The sequence below is a fragment of the Pteropus medius genome, unplaced genomic scaffold (genome assembly GCF_902729225.1).
Source record: "Pteropus medius unplaced genomic scaffold, Ma_sr-lr_union100, whole genome shotgun sequence".
NCBI lineage: Eukaryota > Metazoa > Chordata > Mammalia > Chiroptera > Pteropodidae > Pteropus > Pteropus medius.
In genome coordinates, this window is record NW_024352785.1 from 2,934,709 (window position 1) to 2,953,557 (window position 18,849).

Here is an 18,849-nt window from a genome sequence, read left to right on the forward strand (position 1 = left end):
TACAAGAAAAAATAATTAAAGACGGAAAGAAGGAAGAGTTTAAAGGACAAAGGAGATTGCATAGAAAAAAAATGTTAAAGGAGAAAAACTCACAGAAATTGTAAAATTTATTTAGACTCCTCTTTTATCCATCTTGAGAGCAGAGAGTATATGTTTGTCAGTTAAAGTGTTTAAGCTTCCTAAGAGTTTGTAATAATTTTTGATAAAAAGACTGGTAAATCAAAAATATTGCAGATTATAACTTCTCAAGGAAAAAGGCATTTCAAAATCTGATTTTATTCAATATGAGTATTTTGAAAGTAATATGTGCAGGTGAGGAAATCATTAGATGCTCCAAATATAAAAGATGCTTTTTCATGAGTATTATGTTTCAGAATATTTCCTGCTTTTCAAGATTTGACATGTCTGCTTCATTTAAGCATTGGTTGCCAAATTTAGTGATATTTGTATATACAGATATATTCATTAATATTTTTATTTATTCAATAAATCAATAAACATATTGTAACTACTGTGAGTAAAGCTCTGCATTGGGTTCTGGTGATGTAACAATGCAGTGAACAGACATAGGCTCCAAAGTCCCTGCTGCAATTGCAGTGATTTTAAACTATTACTGATTGATATTTTTGTATGACTAAATGAAAATGAATCACCAGAGATGTAAAATAGAAATACATGGCCAAACTATTTATTGTTACATTCATCAAACATAAGATTAATCTGTCAAATTGCTTTTTAAAAGTATCTAACCACTTACTTTTAATTTGTTTACTCATTTCATTTTAGATTAGTAAAAATTTGTGGATTGGTAATGGGCCATAGATTATAGTTATAGTAAGACTGTTCCATAAAACATAGCTTATTTGAACAAAGATGGAGATCCTGACCAATAAACTGCCTATTACAATCGAATATGTTCAGTATACTGAATAGACACTGAAGCAGACATTTGCAGCCAAAGGAATATGACTGGAGGAAGTGGTAGTTGATATGAATGCTAAAGAAAAAGAACTGTGCATATACTCAGAAGAGAAAATTGAAGGAATCGGCAAGATCAGATTCATAAAGGATGTCACTAGCCCTGTTTTGGAGTTTGGATTTGTGTTAGATCAAAGAAGAAATTTAAGGATGGGGTGACATAATATATGGGTATTCACTGGAAATGTCTGGGGTAGTAAGTAGCATTTCTAGGAAAGACTATATTTCTGTTTCAATCAATAAGATAAATGATAGTACTAGTGGCTAGAATAGAAAATTCAAAAGCAATCTCTCACAGAAGAAGATGTTGAGTGTAGTTTTGGACAGGTTAAGTTGAAACGCCTTTGAGATATCCTAGTTGAGCTGTATAAAATTCGCTTTAAAGTAAAAGTCTAAAACTTAGGATATATTTAACTAGAGTTACAGCTAAACATTTAATCAACTTAAATGTGCTAAGGGAGTAAATGAGATTACCAAGGAAGAGTATACACAGTAAAAAGAGAAAAGGATCTGAGAAGACAAAAAGTTTGACAAAGACAATTCAAAGTATTAGTACTTTCTACTTAAAAAGAACACAAACAATTACTAAGAATGAGATTCCCAGAATATAGAGAAAAAACACTTAAAAGCTGCATAAAAAATGCAATTTTGAGTATTTTAAGATAAAATTCATAAACTGAAGAAGCAGTAAGTTTCTGGAATAAACAACAAAATTAAAATATTTATCCTTGATTAAATTAGGAAAAGGAGTCCAAAAAAGTTTATTTCTATTGCTTCTTTTGACATAATTCCAACATAAAGCATCTGGGTAGGTAAATGCTGTGCTTGTCTCCTCTCAAAATCACATCAAAACTACAACTACAGAACAATTATCATTGGGAGTTGACTAAAGTCTAACTGAAAAGAAGTCCTACAACTGGGAATATACATAAGAGGCCAACTGAAGACGGGAAGGGCAAAGATGCAGAATAGGCTGGTCTCACATCTGCATGTGGCAGTTAAAAATTGAAAAGAATATCTTGGCTGTGGTCTTCCCAGAGGAGTGAAGGTTCCCCTCCACCCCCACATATCTGGTTCCCCATCCCAGAGTTTCAGTGTTGGGAAGATAGGTCCCTAGAATCCTGGCTGTGAAAACCAGTTGAGATTGTGGCTGAGTGATGGCGACTGGAGCCACAGACATTCTTCTTAAGGGGCCCACGTGTAGTTAGTCGCTGATGGACTCACTTACTCTGAGCACCAGCATTAGGGCAGCAGCTTAAAAGACACCAGAGATAAACTAGAAGGAACTGAGTTGTCTGGCTTCAGGGTGAGGGCAGGAGGGGAAGCTTTACCCCAGAAAGAAGTGCTGGTAGAATCCATTGTTTCTTTGTTGAACCCTCTCTCCTTCCGGTGTGCGAATGCAGACAGTTATCATGTCTGAGTCTCCATCAACCTGGCTAATAGTTGTTGCCTTGCCCTGGTGATTCCCCAAGACCTTGCCCCACCCAATTTGGGGGTCTACCCAAGCCACTTACACTGGATTTTTCATACAAATGGCCTATTTTGTCTCATGCTGAGGATGTTCCTAAAATCTCTCAAAGGTTCACAAAACTTAAACAAGCAACATCTGGTCTCAGCATGACCTATACCTCTTGCTGAGCAGCCTCGAGCCCAGCATCAGCAGCAGCTGACCTCAGTTCAGTCTTGGCCTCTTGAGGCACCTCCAAGCCCAGCATGGGTGGCAGTCATCTGTGGATTGCTATAGTGGCTTATGCTAGATGGCCCCAAGCAAGGCACAGGCTGTGGCTGAACTTAGCCTGTGGCAGGGACCATCCCAGAAGGCCCCAGTGCTGGTACACCCAGTACTGGCTTCAGACTGAGATAGAGCACCAACAGTGGCTGCATCTGAGTATAACAAAAAACTTCTCTAACCTGGTGAAGGAAATAGACATATAAGCTCAAGAAGCACAGAGGGTCTCAAACAAGATGAACCCAAAGAGGCCCACATCATAATTAAAATGCCAAAGGTTAAATTAAAAACCAAGAGAGAATCTTCAAAATAGCAAGAGAAAGCATCTAGTTTCCTATGAGGGAACTCGTAAGTCTGTCAGCTGATTTCTCAACAGAAATTTGGCAGGTCGGGAGGGACTGGCACAAAATATTCAAAGTAATGAAAAGCAAGTTCCTATAACCAAGTTTACTCTACTCAGCAAAGCTATCATTAAGAATTGAAGGATAGATAAAGAGCCTCAGGGATAAGAAAAAGCTAAAGAACTTCGTCAACACCAAACCAGTATTACAGGAAATGTAGGAAGGATTTCTTTAAAAAGAAGAAAAAAGAAAAAGATGAAAAATACAAATAATAAAGTGTCAATAACTGCATATCTATTAAAAATTACTTTAAATATAAATAGATTAAATGCTCTAATCAAAAGATAGGGTGGCCAAATGGATAACCAAACAAGACCTTTGCATATGCTTCCTACAAGAGACTCATTTCGCATCGAAAGACACACACAGACTGAAAGTAAAGGGATAGAAAAAGACATTTTATGAAAATGTAAACAAAGAAACAAAAAAGTTGGGGTAGCAATACTTTAGGTCAGACAAAATAGTCTTTAGAACAAAGGCTAAAAAAGAGACAAAGAAGGACCCAGTAATCCCATTTCTGGGTATTTATTCGAAGAAACCTAAAATATTACTTTGAAGAGAACTGTGCATCCATATGTTCATTGTAGCATTATTTACAATAGCTAAGATATGGAAGAAACCTGGGTGTCCATCAATGGATAAATAAATAAAGAAGAGGTAGTACACATATACAATGGAATATTACTCAGCCATAAAAAAATCTTGCCATCTGCAACAACATGGATGGACCTAGAGTGTACTGTGCTGAGTGAAGTAAGTCAGAGAAAGACAAATGCCATATGATTTCACTTACATGTGGAATCTAAAGAAAAAAATAAATGAAGAAAACAGAAACAAACTCGTGAATACAGAGAACATCTAGATGATTGCCAGATAGGAGAGGGGTTGAGGGGGTGGGTGAAAATGGGGAAGGGATTAAGTACAAATTGGTAATTACAGAGTAGTCACGGGGATATGAAGTATAACATAAGAAATATGGTCAGTAATAGTTTAATAACTACGTATGGTATCAAATGGGTACTAGATTTACCAGGGTGATCACTTAGTAAGTTATATAAATGTATAAATCACCATGCTGTACACCTGAAACTATTACAATATTGTATGCCATCTGTAATTGAGAAATTAAAAAATTAAAAATAATACAGCATCTGTTTTTAAATCAATGATTTGCAAAGAGAGAAGAGATTTATTCAGTGGTAACTTGTCACTTGGGGACTTTGAAACATAATATGCTTACTTCAACATCCCGCATCCCCATAAACCATTAAGATTCTGACATGTTAACTACAAATGATTGTGATAGTAGTATTGGACTCATTTTCTTTCTGTAGTAATATATATTTTTTTAAATAGCAATTTAATTCAATGTGGGAGAGGTTAAGAAACACTCCTTGTTGAACTCATAAAACTCAAAAGCAAATAAAATACAAAAAATCTGATTAAAAAACGGGCAAAGGACCTTAATAGATATTTTTCCAAGGACACACGAGTGGCCAACAGATTCATGAAAAGATGCTGAACATCACTAATTGTCAGAGAAATGCAAATCAAAAACACGATGAGATCTTACACCTGTTAGAATGCCTATTATCCAAAAAAATCTCAATACAAAACAAACAAACAAACAAAAAACATGGACTAACACACGCTGGTGAGAATGTGGAAAAAAGAGAATGCCTGTGAATTGTTAGTGGAGTTGAAATTAGTGCAGTCACTGTGGGAAACAGTATGAAGTTTTCTCAAAAAAAAAAAGGTGGAATTAGCATATGATCAGAAATCCAACTTCTGGTTATATAACCAAAGGAAATAAAATCAGTATTTTGAAGAGATACCTGCACCTCCATGTTTATTGCAGCATTATTCAACAGCAGTCAAGATATGGAAACAACTTAAGCGTCCATTGACAGATAAACAGATAAAGAAAATGAAATATTACTCAACCATTAAAAAGAAGGAAATCCTGCCATTTGTGATCAGATGGATGAAACTTGAAGGCATCATGCTAAGTGAAATAAATCAGACAGAGAATGAATCTATATGTAGAATCTAAAGAGAAAGAGGAGAAAATGGTGGTGGAGGACCTGGATATGGCAGCTAAGGTGGGAAGGCTATGGAGGTGGTTATGACAAGGATGGAGAAGAAAATTATAGAAATGGAAATTACATTGCTTTTGGAAATTATAACCCACACCCTTCTACCTATGGGTAAATATAGAGTAGAAATTTTGGTGGTAGCTAGAACATGGGGGGATTATATGATAGGAGAAACTATGGTTCTGGAGGAAGTGGGGGACGTGGAAGTTATGGAGGGAGAAACCAATATTGAGCTTCTTCCTATTTCCAAGGGCTTTTCTGTATAAATAGGAGAGGATGAGAGTCTAGTGGTAACAGAACAGCTACCGGTTATCGAAATAACAATGTTAAGAAAACTCTTATCTCAGTCATGCGTAAACATGTAGTGATATGGCAAAAAACAGGAGAGCAGATTCAGTGGGCCATTTTGTGAATGGACTGGATTATTTAATCACATTACCTTACTGTGGAGGAAGGAATATAAAAAAATATGGCTTTGAGATATTTTCTTAGCTTTTTAAATTTTTTTCCTCCTGGTCTTTTTTAAGAATGTAGAAGCATTCCTTCTATGATAATGTTAAATTCCTAAGTTCCAGGTGACATGCGAAACCTTTTTAAAGATTTTCCTCAAAGTTTTGAAAAACTATTAGCCAGGATCATGGTGTAATATGACATACATTTTTCCTTTTAAAAATTTTAAGTGTCTGGTAGAGTTAAGATGCTGTTGTACATTTATGATTTAATAAAATAATTCTAAAAGAATAAAAATTGAAAAGTTGAACTCATAGAAACTGAGTAAATTGGTGGTTGCCAGGGGCTCAGAATTGAGAGAAATGGGGAGATGTTGGTCAAAGTGTACAAAATTACAATTATAAGATGAATATGTTCTGATGTTCTCTAGTTCAGTATGGTGATTATAGTATTGTTTACTTAAAAGTTGTTAAGACAGTAGATTTTAAATGTTTTCATCCCCCGCCCCCAACACCCAAATGGTAACTATGTGAGGTAATAGATGTGTTGGGTAAATTTACTACAGTAATCATTTTTGAAATATATATATATATATATATTAAACCATCACATTGTGCACCTTAACTAACACAATATGTCAGTCTATCTCAACAAAGCAAGAGAGAAAAGAGAAACAGTCCTTGTCTTCAAAAGACAATGTACTTGTTTTATAAATAGAAAGTTGCATGCATTAGAACATAACATAAATATTAATTAAGAGAAATATAATGATAATACATTGTTATTGTGATGGTATAATAAAACTATGAATCAGAAGATCAGTTGTTTCTAGTTGTTATTCTGTTCCTCAATAGTTTTATGAACTTGAACAAATTGCTTAATGTCTTGGGGTTCCAGGTTTCTTATATGTTAAAAAGAATTGTTACTAAATATTCTCCATGATTCAAGCTCCCTAATTTTTTTTTTTTTGAGATGATCCATACACAGCCAACCGTATAGCAGTCCATTTGACGAACATTCGGAAACATCTGGAATAGGAGATCACTGATAATGCCTACTTAGTAGTCATTTGCATTATCCATAAATTAGAAAGCAAATGCAACTTCCTGGATTTTGAAAGGGGTTAAATAATCATATAAAATCCACCCTATGTTTCATAACTGTATTTCCAATTTTCTATTTTGTTTTCAAAGGATTATGTTATTTTCTAGTTAAATTTGCAATAAATAAACCAAATGGCTCATGAGGGTTGGATACAAACACAATATAACTAAATAAATTACTTTCCAACAATAAGAATATTTTGGACAAATAACCTTTAATTACGAACTTTAATAATTACAAACTTTCTGGTACCAGTGGGAACAGAACAGCTTCAGGTTATCGAAATAACAATGTCAAGGAAATTTGGTTATCTCTTTCAAAGGAAAAGTGGTTTCCTCTCATGAATATTGTTTATGCTTACCCCCTACCCATTAAAATCATTCAATCCTTCATTGATGTGTAAAAAATCTATTATATGCAAAGGATTGTGCTAAAAGAACAGCTATGAATATAAAGTTTTCCCCAAACTAAAAGCTAACAGTGAATTTGAAAAAATGCTATTTATGGAAAACATATGCTAGTAAATATCTTGCCTGAACAGAATTTGAAAAAATGCTATTTATGGAAAACATATGCTAGTAAATATCTTGCCTGAACAGGACACTATTCTAAGCACAAACTTCTAAGTACTTAATTTGCAATAGAAATATTGATTTATTCATTCTATGGGAATTTATCTAATTTGAGAAAAATTATAGGATTAGATTTTGTTCCTTTTATTTCTTGGACTTCATATAGAATTTTATTAAAATATTTAACAACATGTGTATGTGTGTGTGTGTGTATGTGAGTAAATGAAAATGAAAAAAAGTGATAATCTGAATTTATATCTGGCTGGCATGTGTTCTAAATTTTGTCCATAGATTTTCGAAAACCACTAGAAATACTATTAGAATATTCAATAATTCTATGAATAATTAGCATCTTTTTCTCATTGAAGAAATATTATAACATTTTTTGATGAACTCTAATTCAAAGCAAGGATAGAGTCAAACCAATTTATAAAATATATCACTTCTCTAATGTGGCATGATGTTTAAACAAAAAGAGTTTGGAGTGAGCAGGAAGATGCATTCAATATTTTAGTGTGAAAATTTAGATAGTGTTTCTATTATTTTTTTCATGCAGCAGTAGAAAATAATTACAGTGCCATTTTCAATAATAATAATAGTGAAAAATGCTTGAGTCCATATTATGTGCCATGTATCATCTAAAACAGTACACATGTCTTGTCCCATTTAATCTTCACAGCAATTTTAGGAGACACATACTATTATTATCTCCCAAAGAGGAAGAATAGAAGATTTAGAGAGATAAGGTAACAATTAGCAATGGAAGAAATGACATTTGAACCTAAGCAATCCACATAATTTAACCATTATGTTAATTAACTTCTCCCTACTGAACATGTATTTAGCAGTGAAGAGTTATCTGGGATCCTCTAATGTCTACACTTTGCTACTGAAAATTTTAAGTCAGTGTCATCTAGTAAATACAGGTATCTGTAATCACATTTCCCTCTAGGAAGATAAAGGTTCAATCAATAACATCGATATATGGGAATTAAATTGAAAATGCCAGGATATGCTGACAGCAGGAGTTTTGAAGTATATTGTTTTGTTTTGTTACCTGATTTGTCTTTCTGTAGCTGTTTTTATGGTATGATCCTAGTTAGAGTAACAAATGTTCTTCCAGTGGGGGTTACTAAGCTTAACTTCTAAGTTTTTTCTTTTTCTTTTTAATGTACAACTAGTTAACTATTAAATAAATGATCAAGACCTATTAAAATTGAGAAAGGATGTAATATAAGTGCATTTTCATGATTTAGTTTGGATTCAACTAAGAAATCTATTGTGGTTGGCTATGGTTTTCAGTTGTTGCTATTCTTGATTATAATTATAGATTAGTGTTATTTTGCCTTCACAATCAGCACACTAATTTGTTGTAGATTTGATTAATTATAAAGTGATGCATATTTCCATTAACAATCTTTTTAGAAACATAATTTTTTTTTTAAAAAAAGGGCTTTTAAGTATATGCATTGTGGTTCAAATATGAATGATTCACATCTCTTGCTAAATAATAGCAATTACAATTTTAAAATGGCATGTTTGTACAATGACACTCCATTGAAAAGTTGTAACAGATATGTCAGAAGCTCTTCTTAAGAAGACTTCATCAGAAACATCTTAAGAATAACCTACCAGCAAAAACTGACCACCTAATTGTTCTTAAAAAAATTAAAGATAGAATATTTAAAACTAATTCTAATTTAATTTCTATATTTAATGTATGCCACACTTCCTTCCAAAAATGATGTAAGATAGAATATACATGTATAATAAAATTGGTATAACATAATTTAAATGTAATATTAGAGTCAAGGAAAGAAAACATTCTAACAATACTTAATATAATTATCAAAACATCAAATTAAGCTTGAGAATGCACCTTGATTTTGAAAAGGATATTAAGAACCATATCTTGTCCAGAAATTTTTTTTAATTAGTTCACTTGTGCAGTCTATAGCTCTTATAAATAATGATATTTTAAATAATGATTTATATGATATAAATTAATTTGCATAACTCCTCCTCAATAATTAGAAATATATAAAACTTCTTTAAAAACTGTCTTTGAGTGTCATTGCCAAGAAATACTACATATCCGTGGGTTGATTATTTCATTGCACTTGTAAGAAAAATAGTGAGACATTTCAAGTTAGAGGATTTCACTACTTAAAAGATCAATTATGCTAAATTCTTAGTTGAAAATTATATACTGTTGCAGTAATCTTTAATTCTTCGATTAATTGCAAATAATTTTTTCTCTTATGTATTTGGGTTTTTTAGTTAACTGTCATATATATTTTTCTAGCTTTCTATTACCTATTTGGTGTTCAAATACTTTTGTATTTAAAGCCATAAAATTTATATATTAATACTTTTTCTGTTATATTTGTTTTGCATGTTTTTCAGTATAATTGAAAATTTGATTTTTAAAATAATTCTGTGTGTAGACCTTGTTTGAAAGATGTAAAAGCTATTGTCCTTTCTCTTTGAAATTTCTTCCTTTGCTTTTGTGCTTAGAGGGCCTCATTTTATCCAATGATCAGTTAAATATTTCCTTTCATTTTTAATTAACTACTTATTTCTCCTGGAATAATGTGATCCATGCTGACATCAGAAAGTTCTTTCAAACCACATAACCATCAGTGAGCCTGGGCATAGATTTATCAAAATAGAGAAGGACAGAGGGTATAACAGGTCCTGGAGAACCTTGCTCTTGCCATGTGTTCACCAATCCTTTGGTTGCTACTTAGGAAAAGGGCCAGGAGAGAGGGCTATGAGCAGAATCCTGACTCAGGGAACTCAAGAATCTGCATAACAACTTACATGAAAAGATTTAGATATTTTAAGTGTATGACAGTACTGCTATCCACTAGCATATCATTAGCTTTGGCTGAGAGCATAGGTTCTAACTGGATTTCTGCTTTCCATAGAGAGATTATTCACATCAAATAATTTGATCAAATTAGCCATTTTCCTTGGTTTTAATTAGTGAGGAAAATGACTCAATTTATTCTACTATTAGTTTCTGAGGGTTTTGTTTTTGTTGTTCTACATGTGTGTGTGTGTGTGTGTATAATTTTATATATAATTTTATGTATAATTAATATATATAATTAATATATAGTATATTAATATATATTAGTTATATATTAATTAATTAGGTTTATTTAGGTTTATTAATTATATATGATGATATATATATTATTATGGATATATATATAATTTTTTTCAGTTTTTGATTGCTTGTTTTTCCTATGCCAAACATATCAGTACATGTTTGTTTATTTGTTTGTTTTTGGATATTAACATTACAGAAAAATAGACTAAGTTTCCTATAGTTGTAGGCTCTCTATTGTTTCTTTCCTTCTTTTCAAGGAAAACAAAATAGAAAAACGCTAAGTCTGAAACCTATAAACTTCCTTTTTCTGAAGGATTAGCCCCGTCCTGAACATACCACTGAGGGAGGGAAGTTTGAGCAATGAGTTAAGTAAAGTAGTATTTTATTAATCTGTATTACCATTTAAATGGGACATGGTGTTGAGCAAGTTACTTAATTTCCTAAGCTTTAGTATTTGAACCCAGAAAATAAGGATAATAATGATTTTGAAGTGTTTTTGTAATTGTATGTGTGTAGCATTTATTTAATGTCAATTCTAATCTATTCTACCCCAAAGGGTAGGCATTATATATATATTGTATAATGAGTGTGTATGTATATATGTGTGTTTTTGTATAATATACACATTTGCATTCTATATACACATTGCATATATTATGGTCCAAAAGATGGCATGATAAAGTTAGAGTCACACTTTTTCATAGGAAATTTACCATTATAACCAGGATTACCTTAACTTCCCCAAAGTTCTACTGGTAATGTCCAAAATATAATTCTAGACAAGAAAAGAAAAAATACCACTGTATACAAAGAGGCCTGTCACTGAATTTAATCTCCTCCATGGATTTCCTCTACAATTCTCAAAATAGGAATTCACTGAGGGAGATTACAGCTTTCTAAATAAACCTAATTAAAAGGGGAGGGATGGCTATCGAAAGCTTTGCAAAAATCATTAAATATATTGTTACCTATATCCCCAACACATTGAGAATTTTTTAATTAGAACTTGTTTTTACATTCTTCAAAGTTTGTATTATAACAGCACCTTTATACTATGATACTAAGCTTTGAATGTCTAACTACATATTTCCACTGGAGGAGATTACACGATACTGAGCACAGGATTTATGAATCAAACTCCCTCATTGCATTTGAGCATCACTTGGTGTAGTGAAATACTACAGCTGCTTAGGTTGAACTGTGTCAAACTGTTACCATTGAGGCCATTAGAGTTCAGTGTCACCTCAATGGCAGCGGGAAGAGAGAGGATAAAGACAGCACAGAAGTACAGTTAGCATTTTTCCTTGGTTCTTCCTCATTGACACAGTGAAGAATCACAAGTCAGTGAGATTTAGAAAGATTTATTAAAAGTATATTTTAGAAAGACAAAGAATGCCCCAAGGAGGCACAGGGTCCCAGTGAAGAGCTGTAACACAGTGCTGTAACCATAATAACCAACACAAAGCGGACACAAAAAGGCCACAAAAGCCACAAAAGGCCACACAAAAGGGCAAAAATGACCTAGAAGTGGGAATGCCTGCATTATATTTGGGCTGTGATGAGTGGTTCCAAAGGCATTCCTAGGTGATTGGCAAGTGAGGTCATTTTGATTGACACCTGGCTGCTTTATAACTCTTTGCCTAGTGTGCAAGTGCTTTCTCAGATTTCTACTACCATTGGGGTGTTCTTTGGGCAGTCTCTAGGCTACACCTGTATTCCTTTGTTTCCCCTGTCGCTCATGTCTGACTAGCTACCTAACAAAACCGAAAACAGGAGTAATAAGTGGAACGCTGGAGTATATGCTTAGAGAAGATTGGGAATTATTAATTTTTAATATTTTCCTAGAGATTTTCCAAAATCACTATTTTTAAGAAGTTATTGTATGTTGACTCTAATATTCAAATTGTATTTTATAGGTTTGCTTTTTTTTTTATTTTAGCTAGTTGTCTTTGTCTAAGATAATTATGTAAACAAATTCTTATCTTTAAATTTTTAAAATTATTTTTCTCTCTGTGATAATTCTTGATACCTGCTTTGTATTAATTTTCCTATGCCATACAATTTTTATATTCTTCCTCTATTCCTTGTTGGTTAATTGCTGAGGATTTTCCCAAATTTATATATATAGATGCACACTAAGGTTTTTTTACTTATTGTTTATTTCAAAGAAATTAATGTGGTATTAACATAATAGATACAAAATTTAAATTTAAATTATATTTCTTCTTGCTTAGTAGATATCTATGGCCCACAAATTTCATCTGTATTTCTAGTCTAATTGCATAGGATACGATCATGACACATCTGCCTCTCAGAATTGTCCAGGTGTCTTGATGAATTTTATTTCTCACATGTGATCACACAGTCAATTCCAGGGAAGTATGTTTTTAAGATGAAGCTGAGGTATTTAGGATATTATCAAATTTGCTTTAACAACTTGCCATATAGGAAAAGGAAGTGAGGGAAATATAAATATATGTTTATAATTGTTGAGGTTATGGAAGATGAGTATGTAAGGTTTTTTTTATAACCTTTTCTCTACTTTTATATATGTTTAAATATCGTCATCATGAAAAAAGAACAAAGCAAAACCTATCCAAGTAAAATGGGGTTTATAAAAAAAAACTTACCATAAATTAAAGAAAATACATATGAAAAATATCAAGAGCAGTGAAAACATTTATAAACTTTAAATGCATTAGAGGATTCAACATGCTAAATCTATGGGTTGTGTTATAAGTATCTGAAGTAAGCCTGTCAAAGACGGTTTCAAACATCATAGAAACTGTTATAACAAAAAATGCTGCAAAAATTAACACATTTAAATTACACGATCTATTTATTACATCATTTAGTTGGCAAATATGAATATCATAAAATATAGTAAGTCTCTACATTTGTTTGTCTTGAGAGAAAGGAAGTATATTGAGAGGAGTGGTAAGTATGGAATTAAAATAAGAATGACTGTGCCACGACTTAGAAAAGCAAAATAATAAATTAAGATTTATTGATTTCGAAGTTAAGAAATATGTATAACATTGGGCATAAAGATAATCTTAGATCAGGGTCTCAGAACAATTCATTATCAATTAGAATTCAATGTAAATACGAATTCCTTAAGTATGTTCTTAGTCTATAAGCTTTTATAAATAGAAAGTAAATATTTGTTTTTGTTGTTATTTTTTGAACATTTTACCTGGTTTGGTTAAACAGTTTTTGCTCTGACCTACCTCACATGAAAAAGGACTTTACTGAAGTTAAAAATAAGTAGTCTTCTTTTCTTTCAAAACCCTCTAAAACCCAAAACACTAACACAATTTTCACTGCTGGGGTGAGGTGAAATCCGGTGTCATCTTACCAGCCTCGTGGAGAAGGAAGTGGATAGTGGAGTACGGTGGACGGTGGCATTGTGTGTGTTGTTGTTCCTCAGTTCTTCCCCACTGACACAGTAAAGAATTACAGGTCGGCCAGGGAGAGTTAGAAAAAGTAAGAGTTATTTAAAGTACATTTTAAGAAGAGAGGGGCCAACCTAAGGAAGGCTGCAGCCCTGGGGAATTTAGGAGGTAGAAATAAGATAGTACACCCAAAAGGGAGGGGCAGGTTTCTAGCCAGGAATGCTGTAACAATGCAGAGATGGGAAGGTGTGTTTATATTTGGGCTGTGATGAGAGGGCCTAGATGATCCATAGGTGAGGTCAACTTGACTGTCAGTTGGCTGCTATATAACTTTATGCCTATTGCACATGTGCTTACCCAGACTTTAGTCTGTTAGAGTTAGATTTATGAACTTCCAGGCATAGTCATGATATTATAATGATGGCATAATGAGGCTGAAGTTAAGGGCAGGACTTTCAGTGCATGCGTTTGTAGCTGGTTTAGGCTAGCAGCATTATGGCCTTTATGCTCTCAGATTTGGGGTAATCTGTAACCCTAAAAAGGAAATATTTCTGGGACGTGCTTAAGGAAGGTCTTCAAGGGAAGTTTCTATGGTTACAGAGCTAGGCCTTGGCTCCTGTCATTCATGCCTAACTACCTAACACAATTATAACCATTACATTTTTTTTTTCTGACAAGTATTAGATACTGGATCTCTCCAACTAAATGAATTATCTAGTTTAGTAGTAACATTATTTGAGCAGTTTTTACATAAGTATGCTAATGATTTGGTCTTTTTTTATTTTCTTTTTTTCTTTTTCTTTTTTTAAGTTTAAATTGTGTGGTTCTCTCCCAATTGAATACTTTAGAATAATCTCTGCAGTGTCATCAAAGATCTTAAAGGGGGGCTAATTTGTTTCAGAAGCTTATAGTTCCTTTCTCCTAAAGGAACCTCAAGGCTACAGAAAACCACATGCATTTCAACCACTTTAAATAGCCATAAGAAAAAGATTCAAAAGTTATGAAGGAGAGTGGAGACGATCTTCCCTGGGAGGAGTCTCAGCAAACTGTATTGATTTTCATCTGCCTAAATGAAGTATTTCTGCCGCAAGGCGGAGGGCTGGACCAGTACTGCAAGGTTCATTTCAGGCCCATAGTTGTAAAACTACAGAAAATATCCTTGATCAGATAAACCCAGTCTCTTTTCTCTCTTTCTCTCCTTTTTTTTTTTTATCTAATGAAAAATACTAGAGTCAAATTTGAAATATAATGTCCTTTGGTTCTACAGATTTGCACTTTCCATAGTATGATGTGTGGATTTCAATGCTTAAAAAAAAAAAAAATAGGATCTAGATGCCTTGACTTAAACAATTATTAAAAGATTTCCTGAATAAAATACATATATGTGATGCCACAACAGTTTTAAATTGTATTCACTTTTCAAACATATTATTTAAAAAGCTTATAAATTTAGAAGCAAAAATCTTTTTAATGTCATTCTTGCTTTGAATGGAGAAAAAATGATTTATAATTCTTATAAATTCAGCATTAATCTCAAAGTTTATTAATCCAACACTAAGTCTTTCAAGCTAGTCAACAATTGTTTACTTCATTTTCTTTCTTTTTTACTTTATTGGGAAGAAAATTAGTTTATCCATTGAATTATTTTCATAAATAGTCATTATTAATGCACTGATTTCTGAATTTACTTTGAGACATTTTTTTAATCCATACAAATTTTCACCCCCCAAATTCTTACAAATCAGCTGCTCTGCAACTCTCATTTTTGATGATAAAAAAGTATTTTTCCATGACACATTTTTCTGAAAGTTTAAAATACAATGCAGCTTAAATCTAAAAAGGCAAAAATAACAGGAAGAGTTTTAGGAGTTTTCCACTAAGAGAAATGATAATGGTGAGGTGCTCAATAAGGAAGTGAAAATCAAGACAAAACAAAATTTTGCAAAAGTTTTCTATTTTTGTCGAAGGCCATGCCACCCTGTACAAATCCAATCCCGTCTTATCTCAGAAGCTAAGCAGGGTCGGGCCTGGTTAGTACTTAGATGAGAGACTACCTAGGCATTAAAATAAAAAATAAAAAAATAAGGGATTATAAACTGACAAGGTCCTTACAATCTGTGAGGTCAAAAAAGTAAGTTTTCTACATTTTATTTCATTGCTATTATTTGTCACTTGGCTATCTGTTGTATAAGGCATTTGTCAGTTAATGCAGAGGCCTTAACTAATTGTCTTGTTGCCTAATTATCCAGTTAGACAGCAACATATTTTAGTGAAAAAGAACTGAAAACTTAGAATGGATGGCCAAATTTAATACTTCTGCAACTTACTAATTTGTGCTGTTTAATATATTTAGAACTCAATCATAAATACATATTATGTGCCACATCCTATGTTAACCTCCAATAAGATACAGTCAAATCCCTTAAAGAAGTCACAAGATAGAACAGTTAGCTATACAAACTTTTCAATTATGGTAGGGTAAAAATAATACTCCTTACTGGAATCAAGGGTAGATAAGAGAGTGCTTGAGTTATGTGATATTCATTTCTTTTTTTCGTTGAAAGTAAAAATAGTCAGAGTTGCACCACAAAAAATTCCAAGAATTATTATGGGAGTAAAAACAAAGTGTGATTTTATGTAAAAGTCCATTGTTAACAAAAAACACTGCCCATTTATTAGGATTTATTAGTGACTTTTAGAGTATGGATTTGTTAGGTAGCAAGTCAGACATGAGCAGCAGGAGGAACAAAGGAATAGGGGCCCAGCCCAGAGACCACCCAAAGAACACCCCAATGGTAGTAGAATTCTAGGTATGCATATGCACACTAGGCAAAGAGTTATATAGCATCCAAGTGTCAATCAAAATGACCTCACTTGCCAATCACCTGGGAATGCCTTTTGAAGCACCCAGCACAGCCCAAATATAATGCAGACATTCCTACTTCTGGGAGCTTTTTTGCCCTTCTGGGTTCTCTCTTGTTTTGGTGGCTTTTTTGTGCTTTTGTAACCATTTTGGCCCTTTGTGTTAGTTACAGTGCTGGGAGCATGTGTCTCCTTGGGGCATTCTTTGTCTTTCTAAAAGATACTTTTAATAAAACTATTAAATCTCAATGACTTCCGATTCTTCACTGACATCATTTGAGGTAGAACTGAGGAAAACTGCTAACTACGCTCTGTGTCATGGTTATCCCTCTCCCTCCCCTCTACCTTTGGGGTGACACCAAACTCCGATGGGTGACAGACTATTTACTTTTTTTTTGTCTTGTATTCATTTTATTTTTTATTCTTATTATGTTTATTGGGGTAACATCGGTTAATAAAAATTATATAGGTTTCAAGTGTACAATTCTATAATACATCATTTGTATATTGCATTATGTGTTCACACTCAAAAGTCAAGTTTCCTTCCATCACCATATATTTGACTCCCTTTACCCTTTTCTAGTTTCCTGCTTTTCCATTTTGTAACCACACGCAGATTTCATTTAAGACAACTTTTTCTCTGATTCAAACACGCTTTGCTTAGTACAATGGCATTGTGACTGACTCACTTGCTTTTTCTACCCTATCCTTCCACCTTTGTATGCCTACTCTGTTAATCATTAGGTTTTAGGACATAAGATTTTGGCCAGTGTCAAATCTTTTAAGAATAAAGCTTCAGGCCTATGATCATGAGGACAATAAGTTTCGGTTATACTAAGGATAACAACCTGGCTTTAGGTGTGTTTCAGCCACAGACCCATCAAAAAAGAACAGCCCCATCAACCACAGGACCAGACTAGATGATGCCAGGGTCGATTCTAGAACAGACACAACAATCAATTAGCCTCATCCAAAAAGTAGCACTCCCGAACCCAACTTCCTTAGTTTCCATGATGAATGATTTTACCCCTATGTAATCTTTCCCCTTGAAACACCCAAGGGGACCAGGTTTTTGGGTGGCAGCTCATCTATGTCTCTAGGATTTGCAACTCTCTAAAATAAACCTTTACTTTCTTTGCTGCAAAACCTGTACATAGCTCATGGTACTTAGACATGCGCAGGCAGACAGACCCCTTTGCTCCAGTAACATTTTCCCTCTGGTAACCACTAAACTATTGTCAGTATTTATAAGTTTTTGTTTGCTTGTCTTGTTTGTTATTGCTTTCAGTTTTATATCCTGCATATGAGTTAAATCATATGGTTCTCAACTATTTTTGTCTGACTTATTTTGTTTAGCTTGATAATCTCAAGATCCATCCATGTGGTCACGAATGACAGTATTTCATCTTTTCTTATATCTGGGTAATATTCCATTGTATATATGTACCACAGCTTCTTTATTCAATCATCAAAGGGTAGGTACTTTGGTGGTGTCCATGCCTTGGCCACTGTAAATAATGCTGCAATGAACGTTTGGGTGCATATATCTTTATAGATAAATGATTTCAAATTTGGGGGGTAGATACCTAGAAGAGGGATTGCTGGATCATATGGTAGATCAATTCTTAGTTTTTTGAGGAAACTTCACATTGTTTTCCACAGTGATTGAACAAACTTACATCCCCACCAGCAGGGTCTGAGGGTTTCTTTTACCCCAAAACCTCTCCTTATTTCTTGTCCTGTTGATGATAGTCATTCTAACAGCTATGAGATGATATTCCATTGTGGTTTTGATTTTCATTCCTCTAATATGTAGTGAAGTCAAACATCTTTCATATTTCTATTGGCCATTTATATGTCTTCTTGAGAGAGGTGTCTGTTCAGGACTGGTGTTCATTTTTTAATTGTATTGTTTGTTTGTTTTTGTTGTTGTTGTTGTTAAGTTGTATGAGTTCTCCATATATTTTTGATATTTGCCCCTTATTGAAGGTGTTATTTGCAAATATCTTCTCCCATTTGGTTGGTCGTCTCTTTGTTTCTGATGGTTTATTTTTTGCTGTGCAGAAGCTTTTTAGTTTGATATAGTTCCATTCAACTATTATTGCTGTTACTTCCCTTGCCTTTGAGGTCAAATTCATAAAATC